The sequence below is a fragment of the Rattus rattus genome, chromosome 11 (genome assembly GCF_011064425.1).
Source record: "Rattus rattus isolate New Zealand chromosome 11, Rrattus_CSIRO_v1, whole genome shotgun sequence".
In the NCBI taxonomy this organism is placed as follows: domain Eukaryota; kingdom Metazoa; phylum Chordata; class Mammalia; order Rodentia; family Muridae; genus Rattus; species Rattus rattus.
The window spans coordinates 24,745,080-24,758,426 of record NC_046164.1 but is presented as its reverse complement, the minus strand read 5'-3'; the positions used below and the strand labels follow the sequence as shown (position 1 = coordinate 24,758,426).

General features: G+C 45.5%; 1 protein-coding gene across 5 annotated transcripts in view; it reads left to right on the top strand.

Annotated features, from left to right (window-relative positions):
- Nucleotides 1-13,347, top strand: part of Atp8a1 (ATPase phospholipid transporting 8A1) — a 227,865-nt gene that overhangs the window by 198,558 nt on the left and 15,960 nt on the right. The gene's annotated exons all lie outside the window — the stretch shown is intronic.

The window sequence follows — 13,347 nt, the reverse complement described above, 5'->3', positions numbered from 1 at the left end:
ACAGGAAAACCAGATGCGCCGAGAAGCCCACTCCTCCCTCCACCGAATGTGAAGGTATCTTTTGAAACGCATACTGTGAAGCCTAGAAAATTTACAGCATGTGTTTTAGAGAGAGCAGAGAGAAGGCTTCTCTTTGCCTTGGTTTCTAAGTCTTTTTCTTTTCTTTTTCTGGAAGAGGAAAATGGTTCATGTGACAGTGTATGTCTCCAGTCTCTGATGATGCCCTGTGGGAAACCCCGTGCTGTTGTGTCCCCGTGTTGTGATGCCTGCCTGAACCTGCTTTTCCCCAAGCTCAGTCCTAAAGAACCGCTTTCACTGTGCACTAAGTCCCCTTCATGTTCCGATATCTCTGTGCTGATTTTATCTTCAAAGTGAGTACCACAGAAGATCGTGAGACCCCGATCATTTAAGCAGCTGTGGCTAGTGGGTCTGATGACAAGAACTGAGTTTCTGACCACCTACTTCTAGGACAAGTGCAAAGTACGTTTGGCTAGAAGCGAACCAAATATAATTCTGCCCCGGCCCGTAGAATTCCTGGTATTACCCAAACACAGAACTTAATACCGTCTCCTGAGACCCCAAGGCAGTGCTGTGTTTAACTCAAAGTGAAATGAATGTCAGTCCTCCATCACAGTTCCGTTCCCTTCATGGACGGCGGGAACTGCTACATCACAGTTCCGTTCCCTTTCTCGGACGGTGGGAACTGCTAACCGGAGCTCTGTTTCTTCCTGCTTTATGACTACCGTGGCTTTGGATAAAGTCTTTACGTAGCTGGAGCTTCATTGAGAATAGAAGGATGGAACTAGTTCATCCATGGGCTCTACTAGCTTGCGAGAACACGTCAGTCTCACTCACCCTAGGAGAAGTGGATTCTTTAACACTTTGTTGTGCGTCAGTGCTTGTCACGTCTTTTGATGCGTGCATGCATGAGTGTATGTGCGTTCAAATGAACCGCATCCCCAGCCAGTGGTTTGACAGAAATGCCATTCGTGTTGTCAAACATGGATGGTGTCCACTTGTTTCCTGGGCAGTGGGGTGATAGAACCTCCTGTGCTCAGTTTGTGACATTTCATGATAACACAGCCACTGGTCATATTAAAACTCAAGTCATTTCAGAAAGAAGTGATTTCTCGTGTGTCTGTGTGTGTGTGTGTGTGTGTGTGTGTGTGTGTGTGTGTGTGTGTGTGTGTGTGTAATTTTACAAACCCTAAAATGCTATATCTGATTTGACACTCCCGACTATATATACATATATATGAAGTTTTCGCTTTTGTGCCAATAATTTATATCTATTATAAGGTTGGGCAAAAACTGGCTGGTCATCTTACCGTCTGTTTATTCATCTGACTTTCATAACGAAGTCAATGCAGCGTACGAATGACAGCGCATTATTGTAGAGCAGCAATCAACCCTGGCCTGCTTGACATGTGCTGTGTAACACACAGGGAAATGCCACCCAGAGCAGGCCCAGCGTGTGGGGACACTTCACGGAATTCCTGACACAGTGGATAATAACTTTTTTGTCGCCACCAATAGCAAGATCGCCGGTGTTTATTCAGCGTCTACACGCCTACAATCCGGTCCTTCCCGGTCTCAGCACTCCCTTCTGAGTCTACATTATATGCATAGGAATGGCCTTAGTTGCCAAAAAGTATAATATAGACAGTCTGCAAGGTGATAGAGCTGAAAAATGGCACAAGCAGGCTTTGGAGGCTGGGTGCTCTGCAGCCTGAAAGGGGCATTGGCTGAGTAGCGGAGCTGTTCCAAAAGGCAGCCAAGGCCTGGGAAGCAATGTGATGCAGTCACCCCCGTGCTGTCGAACACTCACTTCCCGTCCACTACTTTTCCAAGGACTGAATGCCTGGTCAGTCGGTCAGACAAACAGCTACTGGGATTCTTCTGTGACAGCCAGTTTTCTAGCCACTAGGAATGAGGGGAAGCACATCCTCTCGCAGCTGACCTCTTGGGCAGAAGGAGAAAGACAATAAATAAGTGGAATGAGATAAGTAAGTACCATGCGCATGGGCAGAGAGAAGTGCAGCAGGTAAGGGTACCATGAGCTGGATCTCCCATGAAACCCTAAGGTGTTTGGTTGTGGTCAGACAAGCAGCCATTGGACGAACCGGTTAGACATTAGCTTCCAGTTCCCGTCACAAACTTGTTTTAGTAACCAATTTAAAGACAAATTAAATGAGGCACTGAGGAGTTAAGTCTGACCTCAAATAGGGCTCGGCAAAGAGTAGACTTTCAGGAATGCTACTACTCTGGTCCTCGATGCTTAGTTAGGACACCATGAATCTGTTGTCTGCTGTCCTACACTGCTGCTTTTCCAAGGCATTGATGCTGCAAGGGTCATTCATTGCAGGGCCGTGGCAAGGACCAAATGCTGCAGTCATCTTTGTTTCTTTGCTTATCCATTTATATTGGACAGGGTTGCCCTAGGGCCCCTTGATGGACATTAAATGACATCAATCTAAACTTCTGCTGTGCCCTCTGCAAATGGAAGAAAACCAGGGTAGAAGATACAAGAGGTAGATTTCAACCCAGATAACTCTCTTTCCATATGACATAGACAGAGCAGGATGCTGGGCTGGCCAAAGTCATGTTCCAGTGATGTCACTGTCAACACGGAGGCCGCAAGTCATCCATCCCTTCCAGTGCCTTCTAGTTCCTACACATCCTCTCCTCCTGCCCCCAACCACCAGGGCTTCTATGGCCTCTCAAGTGGAACAAATTAAAAGGGCTCAGACTCCTGCTGTAGCTTACAGGTTCAGGTGTGAATTATACAACTCGAGCAACTTACAGACACAGTCCATGCTTCCAAGTCAGCTCCATAGGCACTCACATATGGTTCTGGACCGTGTACTCTTCTCTACCTTGTGGTCTTGGTTCACCTTTGCAGCCTTTGGGGTGTGTGTGTGTGTGTGTGTGTGTGTGTGTGTGTGTGTGTGTGTGTGTGTGTGTGTGTGACACAGCTGCTTTCACAGCATGTGGAAGGGAAAACCCTCGCTCACAGAGAGTGGGAAGAAAGAGATCCAGTACTTATCATATACCCAGTGTGTTCTCCCAGTAACACGGTTCACAGCAGGCGTGACTCATGCTAGTTAGATTCATGCTGTCATGAGCAGAGAAATAACCGGACTAGCTAGTGACCCAGAGAATGAAGTCCCAACTTTATTTTCAAACCCCAATGGTGTGGTCAGACATGCTGAGGAATTCTATGTCTTCTCTTGGATTGTTGCTTCTACTTCTAGGCAGGAGGGCTCTTTGTAGAAGTTTGGTCTGGTTCTTCCTCCCAGCCTCATGCTCCCAGAAATAAGACTCAGACTCAAAATATATTTTAGATATCTTGGCCACGAAGCTAGGTTCTTCTCTGGCTAGATCATAACTTAAAATAACCTATTTATTCTAAACTACACTCTGCCATGTGGCTGGTTACCTGTGCTCAAGCACCATGCGTCTGTATTCATCATATCTTCCCAGGCAAATCTCCCTTGCTTGACACCATCCCAGAATCCTTTCTGCCCACAGGATGTCCCACCTCCAGCTTCCTGCCTAAGCTATAGGCCATCCAATCTGTTATTGACAGGTACCACATCCACACAGACACAAGCTTTTTTTCTCTACAGCTCTTTCCTTTCATCTTACAGCAGCCATCTTCCTGTTTTCACTTGTCTAGTTATTTCAGAGCCTACCCAGAGCCCCAGATCAGTTTCCTAAGTTAACCAAGTATAAAACTGTTTCCGTCTCTTGAAGAAGTGCCCGATTCTAATCACATGGTACAGCACCCACCTCACTTCAGCTCACCTCTAGGAATCATACTTTTAACTTCACCATGGCAGTGGAGATGGCCCAGCCAACAAAGGGCTTGCCAAACAAGCACAGGGGTCTAAGTTCAGTGCCAGAACCCAGAGGTTTTTTCGGTTAGTCGGTCGGTCGGTTGGTTGGTTGGTTGGTTGGCTGGCTGGCTGGTTGGTTGGCTGGTTGGTTGGCTGGCTGGCTGGCTGGTTGGTTGGTTGGTTGGTTGGTTGGTTGGCTGGTTGGCTGGTTGGTTGGTTGGCTGGTTGGTTGGTTGGTTGGTTGGTGGGCTGGTTGGTTGGTTGGGGGTGGTTGGTTGGTTGGTTGGTTGGTTGGTTGGCTGGTTGGTTGGCTGGTTGGCTGGTTGGTTGGTTGGTTGGTTGGTTGGCTGGTTGGTTGACTGGTTGGTTGGTTGGTTGGTTGGTTGGTTGGTTGGCTGGTTGGTTGGTTGGTTGGTTGGTTGGTTGGTTGGTTGTTGGTTGGTTGGTTGGCTGGTTGGTTGGTTGGTTGGTTGGTTGGTTGGTTGGTTGGTTGGTGGGTTGGTTGGTTGGCTGGTTGGTTGGTTGGTTGGTTGGTTGGCTGGTTGGTTGGTTGGTTGGCTGGTTGGTTGGTTGGCTGGTTGGTTGGTTGGCTGGTTGGTTGGTTGGCTGGTTGGTTGGTTGGCTGGTTGGTTGGTTGGTTGGTTGGTTGGCTGGGCTGGTTGGTTGGTGGGCTGATTGGTTGGTTGGCTAGTGGGCTGGTTGGCTGGTTGGTTGGTTGGCTGGTTAGTTGATGGGCTGGTTGGTTTTGTAAGAGCCACCTGTAGTGTGATGTAATTCCATAGTTATAAACCCAACTCTAGAAAAGAAAAAAACAAAAGCAGGTCACTGGCACACATTGGACAGCTAGCCTAACCTACTTAATGAGCTCTAGGCCAAAGACAGATCTGTCTTAAAAACCAAGATAGGCAGTGCTCAAAGAATAACACCTGATGTTCTAGTCTGCACACTGCAAACACACACACACACACGCACACACACACACACGAGAAATTCTACCTTTATCCTTTGACCTCTTTTTAATAGCAAAATTAACTATTAATAATACTCATCATATGTTTTTGAAAGAAAAGTCTATGAAATGGCATGTCATATGGTAAAAGAACATATGGCTGCTACTGGTCTAGCGGGACCCCATGCCCATACACTCTTTGAAACCCTTATTGGTGTTCACTCATTGAGGAACCACAGCAACACTCTGAGATGGTTCCTAGCATACACCTCACAGTCAGAGTGGTCTAGCCATCTCCTCAGTGTCCTGAGGAGCTGCACTTGGAATGCAGCCTCTTCCTGCCCCCGTAACCACCAGTCCTAAATATCCATCCCATTTGCTTTTCTTCCCTTGGTCCCTGATGGCTTGTCTCTCAGCCACAGCAAACGTGGAGCCTCATTTGGTGCTACTCTCATAGATTAAAGCACGTACATTGATGTCTCCGTGCTTGGTGAAGTGGCCTGTGGTGTCTGCATGTAGCCTTCGGATCCTCAGCCATCCTCAGCTGCCTTTGTCCCTGTTTGGAGGGTTACTTTATGCAAGCAACTGTAGCCTCTTTTCCTGTGGACTTGCCAGAAGGATCATCCCCACAGTCAGGGCACAGCTCGGCCTTCCCTGACTTCTAGTTGTTGGTTCTGAGCTGGTGATAGGCTGTTCCCACGTGAAAGCATCCCTTCCTAATCTTGCACTGGGCCTCCAACACAGTCATTCTGAATGCCTGCCTACAACGACAATCAAGTGGTAATGACTAACAAATAACTCAGTGCCCCAAATTACTAAACTACCAACTTTAGAAGGAATGATGACATTGGTAAGAGAGTGGATTCTAGGAAGTTGGCCAATTGGAGGAAAGTTTTTAAAAAACAAGCAAACAAGCAGAGCAACAAGCTTGGCTGAAACCTTAAATGTTTTCTGGCTGTGATTTAAGATGGTGATTTTTTTTTTTCAATACACCAGTTTATGGGGTAAGGAGGACCCTGGGGAAAAGCACTGTGTCACACAAACGTAGGCCCAGCCTGCTTTCCAGATGATGGCACTGGGTACTTTTTTGGAATTTCCAGAAGAAAATGTTTTTTGCCAAAATGATTAGTAAGCCAGATTTTAAAAAAAAAAGAAAAAGAAAAGCAGCTATATCGAACTCTATCAAGGGTCATTTCACATCAGGATTAATACCAGAAGCTGGGTTGTAACAAAAAAAAAAAAAAAAAAAAAACCTTTTAAATTTATTACGGCTTTGCAGACACACACACTGAAAAGTGCCCCCAACCCCCAGCGCCATCTGTTTCTGCTCTCCCTGGCCTCGGGGGTCTATAAAACTACCGAAGGAAATTGAAGTTAAGGAAAGAGCATGTGTTTTACAGAATTTCAGATCTCTTGATTGAGGTTTGTAAAGTCCGTCTGAAAAAACAGTAAAAATTTTTGTTGGGCCCTTTGGTGTCACCCCCGAGGAAAGACATTCGTGAACTACAGCATTGATAAGATTTTTTCCTAAACTGTGCTCTTGCCTATTTCCAACACCATAAATCACACTTCATATGAGGAATTTCCTGCTTAAAATGGTCCTTATCCACCTATCAGCTCTTAATTACTAGACAGCAACATAATAACTTATTGGCTGTAAGGCTGGGGCTCCCAAGGAGGGGCAGGGTTTTTGGTTTTTTCTTTTGTTTTATCTGAAATTACCGTGTTAAGCCAAGTATCCTGGAGGGAACCACCAGTTTAAACTTCATCAGATGTTCCTCAGTGAGCCAAAGACAATCGCTAACCCATCCAAAAAAGCATGCCGTCGGTCACAGTCCCCGTGACCCTGACAGTAAGTGAGGCAAGTGGTGGGTTGCCACTTGGAAGCCCTTCTTGTTGAGAGAGGCACGCACGTCTAGACATGCTAAAGCGGAAGACATAAGCGCAGCAACATCACCCTGATTCGGGTCCTCACCATGAACTTTAAAGTGGTCACCCTCCTTACAGCCATGAACAGATGCGGTGGTGTTTCTTCCTATTCGTGGCGTCTTTCCCTCAAATGCAGAGCAAGTGTCTCACTCACCCCAGGCCCTGTCTTGGGAAGCAGAGAACAGAGCTGGTCCTTGCCCATAGGTGTTCTCCTTGCTGGTGACACAAGACGTGACGTCATAGCTGCGAGCCAGATGGGGTCCCCAGATAACTGAGCAAGGGTGGAAAGTGCAGCCTGTGGCTGAGCTATAGATTCTCTTTAGGGCAGTGTCCTCTGTGTCCCTTCTGTAATGGGGGCAGGAAGGGACATAATGTGTCAGTTACTTCTGTAGGTGAGGAGGGGTGGCAGTCACTGTGCAGAGTAGAACACGGGAAGAAAAGAGCGTCAGGACAGGATAGAGTAGATGCTCAGGGAGGTGTTTTAGAGCATGAGACAGTTGGCTGAAATCTGGGTACCTTTTCTGTGAAAAAGAACATCTCAGGATCAAGGAAGAGAGGACATCTCTGGTCTAAGGCCTTTCTGTTTAGAGAGTAAAAATATTGAGATTTGAGATAATGAACCCTTTCTTACACAGTTGACCCAGTAACAGCATAAGACCTTCAGTCCGTATTTTCTCATAATCAAAATATTTTGTTACCAACTCCATTCCCATTTTATATTGTTTTTACATTTTTAAAAATAGCATAATAAGGAAAATCAAAATAAAACTACGACTCTGTTCCTAATTATTTTTACTCTGCTGGGAACTGCAGTCCTAGAAAACGGCCCTTCAGAGCCACACAGTTCCCAGCATTCTCTGTGCCATTTCGGAAGACCACTCCTTCACGGCACCTTCAGAGTACAGGGCTGCATCACCAGGCTTCACCGCTGGGACCTCCTTTTCTCTGGACAACTCCTTTCTGGTTTATTCTCACGTCACCTGCTCTACTGAGACAGAGGAGACGTGAGAGCGTCTTCAGGGCATTGTAGCTTCCACACGGGAATCTTACCCTTTCCAGCCCCTCACCACCTCTAGGATTGTCCACGGCATAGAAGTGGACATTCTGTGTGCTGGTGTCTACATATTTTCTACGATATTTGTCTGTCTGTCTGTCTGTTTGTTTGTTTGTGGTTACCCTAACAGCAAAAGGTTTTTCCCCTCCTCTGAGTCATCAAGAGCTGCTGGAAATAATTGCAAACATATTGGGGTTTATCCAAAACACCCTTCTCCTTATTTTCTGGATGTTCAGCCCTGTCTATTTTTATGGGGAAGTAATAATTCATCTTACACAAGAGCCCAATTCAGCTCAGCTCCGCCAGGATTTATGGAGTGCCTGCGTGCCAGGTCCTAGACTGGCTATCAGGAGACCCAAAGTTCACCAACAGGTACGTTCTACCGTGTGGGATAAATGGGCAGAGAACCCCGTACATCTGCTAATAGCACGAGCAGAGGAGGGAGCACTTGTCCCCAGCTATTGTTGTAGAAGGCTGCTGAGTTCCGCTGTCAGCTTCAGTGCCCAGATGCTGGGCATCCCCAGGACAGAGAGGAAAGAGTTCTCTTAAGATAGAACACCTCTGCAAATACAGGGCTCCGTGTTGTTAAGGTAGAGAGACCCTGTGAAGCCCAAACTGGATGGTAAAGGATAAACCAGGCCACAGAAGTTCCTTGAATGCCATTAGCACCCATGTCTTTAAACCATGGCAGATGGCTCTGCCAATGGGTTACACAGTATGCCAGAGAGTACCAGAAGCCGTAGAAAACAGATTTGGATCAAAGGAATGGAGAAATAAATGTTAGTAGTTCCTAAGTCACAGAAAAACCTGTTTTATATGTCCTGTATGTAATTGAAGACTTGAGAGCATTCATTCCAGCAGAAATAAAACAGCATCAGAAGTCATTGCTTCGTGATAGGGGCCAGAGCACAGAGGAGGCATCTTCTTCCCATCTTTAGATTTTCTCAGAAGGAAGATTTCAGCCAGATTCCCCAAGTCAGCAGTCTCCGTGATTTTCACATCTCTAAGTGGAGGTTCATGGCAGCTTGGCGTTCACTTCTAGTTAAAGTGCAAAGTGTCACACTGTCCACCTAGTGCCATTGTCTGGGACTCCTGACCCACCATGGTGTTTCGCAGCCTGCATCACAGTGCAGATTCGAAGCCCAGCCCTTCGGTGTCTGATAGCTCTTGATGGTCAGATGCTGATAGAAGCGTCCCAGCATCTGAGGCAGCCGCCATGATAGCATCCTGCGTACACAGAATTTATGTTAGACTGTAAAACACAATATGGATGTTACGGTTGTATATCTCAGCCCCCAGGGTAGCAAAGAATAGTTTTGTCTCGGGTTTGTTGAAGCAGATCCTTCCGGCCACTGGCGGTGAGTGGCCGAGAGAGGGATCTCCAGCAGGAAAGACCCCATGGGTGACTGAGGTTGGGTGGGATGGATTGAAATTGGAATGTGGCCACACACACACAGTCTATTTTTTCCAAAGAAATATGCAACTGCTACTATGGGCAGAAAAGGAGAAGCCACATAGGAAGAAGAGCCAAGTCGTCTCATGTGAAAAGACATAATACCTGCAATTTGAAGCCAGCCACTGAAATAGTTTTGGGGTTTTGTTGTTTTAATGATTATTTCATGAGGACGGTACTTCCTGAGGAGATTAGCAGACACATGGGAAAGAGAGGAGAGGAACAGCAGGCTCCCAACATAAACTTAAAAGGAGAGAGGGGGGCGCTGAGAGTTCGACTGCTCCTCACAGAACAAACCCCTCTGAGTGTGGAAAGCTAAACTTAGCCAGAAAGCAGTTAACCTCCTGGGTCTGGATTACCCGAATCAACTTGCTGATGGTCTTCTCTAACGTGTTCCCTCCCTGCAAAAAGCCCTAAGTCTTCAAAGATACAAGAAAACCAGAAGACTCCACTCACCATACCAATGAGGATGAGGGTGTAGAGTGAAGTTGTGAATGAACACAGTTAAACTTTTTGTTTTAGTTTATAGGTTAGGGGCTGAGGAAAGCAGCCATGATTGCTCTTCTAGAGAACCTGGACTTGATTCCCAGTGTCCACGTGGTTCGCAAGCATCGGCTTAACTCCAGCTATAGATCAGATGCCCTCTTCCAGCCTCTGTAGGCACCTGTACACACATGACACATATACACATAAATAAAAATAATTTTTTAAAAAAACTATTTTTAACAAAGAAAAACACATCTTTTCTGAGATTGCAATCTAACCTAAGAAAATTTTCCTCCGTGTGGAAAAAGAACAAACCCAAAAGACTTGGCAAAAGTATTAAAATAATCACTATTTATATCTCGAGTGCTTCTTCTAACAGTGAAAACTGATGGCTTTTGCTTTAAAAATAGAAAATTTTTAGTGAAAACTTCTTAATAACTTAAGCTTAGAGTCAGTGACTTGCTGGCTGTAATCTGTATGCTGAACTTTGTCCAGTTTATTCAGTTCACAGATTCAGGGAAAAGCACTCTTCTGGTTCCAGTGGGATTCTCCTCTGAGAAGAAAGGGTTTGCCTCAAAGTTTATCATCTATAGGGGAAAGGAGATTAAATAAGCTTAAAACATGGTGGAACACCTGCGGGGTGCTCAGTGCTGTGGAACTGACAGAAGTCTGTGAATGGGGTCAATCTATAGAGCCCACCCAACACCACCAGCTACCAGTTGCAGGGGTCTCTGACTATCGCCGCCAGCAGAGTAACCATCCCAGAGAAGCAAAAGACAGTTCGCTTCAACACGATTAAGGAGCCTGTGTTGTTTCAAACTTTGGGAATCTGGCCCTGCATAGTTTATTTCGCACATATTTAAGCATAGCACAGTTTGGTGAAAACTATCCTGGTGGTAATTAACTCGACCCCATGTGCGCAACAAAGCACAAAGTAGGCTAAGGAAATAGTGGATGTGACAGCATCAAACTCTTTGTAAAGAGTAGGACACCTTCCCTAAAGATGGGCTCTACATATTGTCAAGGAAAACAAGCTTACTGGAAGGGTCTGAGGGAGAATCAGGTGTGGTCTCTGGCCACACCGATAGCACAAAGATCACCAGGCTGTTAACCATGTCAGCTCCCAGCCTTCTCATTGGATAACAAGTTATGCATCCCTCTCCTTGAAGGAACATCCTCTTGTGGTTACTAGTCCCAGTTCCCTAGTTCTAAGTTAGCTGTAAGCACAAGAGCCTTTGTGCCTCCTACTGTAAGTGTGTATGTGTATGTGTGTGTGTGGTTTAAATGCCACTTGAGTTGACCCCCCCCCCTTTGTGAGTTGTTGGTCAGGGGAATCCAAGAGGCTACCAAAACATTACAGGCTATTGATGCTATTGGTGTTTCCTTTGGTTTCCTCCTCGTCGTTGAAGGTAAATCCTTATTGCTGATGATACCGTATACTTCAGACACGGAAGGATCCAAGCTGGATCCAACCTGGAAGCTTCCTCCCCGAGGATTAGCTTTTTTAATACCAGAAGGAACTATATAAGTTACCAAGGAAGGGAAGTAGCCAGTATCCCACCTAGCTGTGACACTCAAGAGCCACAACAATGGCCACCATGACAAGATGTACATAAAGTACAACAGTCACCCTTACCTTCCTCTCTACTCAGGGCCTCCAAACAATCAGCTTTCTACTCATGACATTCTGTGGACAGGATCTTGAAGAACTTAAATAATTTTCCCACCCATGGACAGGCATTTATTCAACCAACTGCAGGTTATCCAAGTTAAATGTTGCTATTCACGGCAAATATCGATATTCCGTTACCCTGAGAAAGAATTCTAAGGTTCATCATTACACTGACTAAAACCCAACTGCTCGGTGGGCTCTTTATCCCATCCTCTCCACGTCTTGCTTAAGCTGCCATGCACTTGTCTGAGGGGCGGTGGTCACTTCACCACTCCTGGGACCCTGGAGCCTTGTAGGACTGGTGATCACAAGGCATATTCACAACACACAGAAGCTGGGTAGAATTTGACAGTACCGAAACTAAATGATCAAGTTGACAGGAATGACTGATTGTGTCCCCCACCTCTCTCCCAAAGGCTAATGCATTCCAAGGGGAATCTATGAATTTTTACAAGTGTCTGTCGATCACAGCTCTCCACACCCCACAACTGTGATGGTATATGTTTTAAAATTTGATTTAATGTAGTGCAGGGGTTTGTTTGCTTGTTTGTTTGTTATAACTGTAGAGAATAGTTGTGATTGATAGCTTGTTACAGCTTTTGAGAACACGAGTCCTGGTCTTGCCTGTCTGTTGTGGTCTACTCATGGGAAGACAAGTGGGTTCTCTCTATGAGACTAGCACAGAATCACATGCATTTGAGACTCACCCTAAGCGTGCTTACCCTTTTCACTCATTTCCCTTGAACATGTGGAAGTTCTGCATATCGAATTTTGGAGATTTTTTTCTCCCCTCGATATTTTTAAATATGGAAACCCTTGTATAAAGCCTTATCTAGACAGTATCACTTCTTGGGTTTTGTGGGTTTGTTCTTTTGATTTTATTGGAGTGCTGTGGATTGAACCCAGGCCTCCCACACAGTACACGAATGGTCTATCCACTTTAGAATATTCTCCAGGCCTCTTCCTTGAGAGTTTTCACATTGCCAGTTTTCGCTCACATTAGCTTGTAGCTCCTTTGAATTTGTATCCCTTTCTCTTACACAAAAGGCAATGAGGCAGAAGAACAAAGAAAGAGAAGGAGGAAAGAAAGAAGAAACTGTCTGCCTAAACTTTAAGCCAGACATGGTGCCATGTGCCTATAACCCTCGCCCTCAGGAGGCAGAAGCAGATAGCTCATGTTCAAGTTTAAAGCTAGCCTGGGCTACGTAGCAAAAACCTTTTCTTTAAAAAAAGAAAGGAAGGAAGAAAGAAAAGAAAGTCACCAAGTTTTGAAGCACTGTTTTCTTAATAACTCCACTATAAGATTGATATATATTCTCCATTTCATGTGAGCAAATTTATGGAAGACTCGTATACTTAACAAAGTCCCCTCCTGTTAGCAAATCTGTAAGCCTGAGACTTTATTAGTGATCAATTTACATTGACCCATGCTGTATGTTGACATCGGAAAATATCACCTAAGACAAGCATGTCTATGTATAAAGCAATCAAACACATAAAATTTATGGACTGATTTGCACTTAACTTGATAAGAGAAAACCTCCCATCCTTAAAGCTCATGGGACACATGGAGATGACAGTCCACTAAAGAATTCCAAAATTTAAGATAAAGCTAGGAGAACACATCAATAATTATGAATGCGGCCGTGCTGCACTGTGGGGTTTAGTTCCTAAGCCCACTTGATAGCTGAGGAGTCAGACCGAAAAGTTACTCTCCATGGAGGCCTGGTGGCTGTTGTGGGCGCTGGCAGACCAATCAAAGGCTGCAGGGCACCAGGCCTGCTCTGCCTGCGGTTCTTGTTTCTTTTGAGAGCCATCTGTAGGTAATGGAGAGTCAGAGCAAGTAAGAGTGCCTTCCCAACCTTTCTAGTGGCAAAGTCTGAGACAGCCAAAGGTTGACCAACAGGCAGCAAATTTGAGTTCCCTTCCTTCTGTCCGGTTGAACTTGGGCAGGCTGATTGTGAC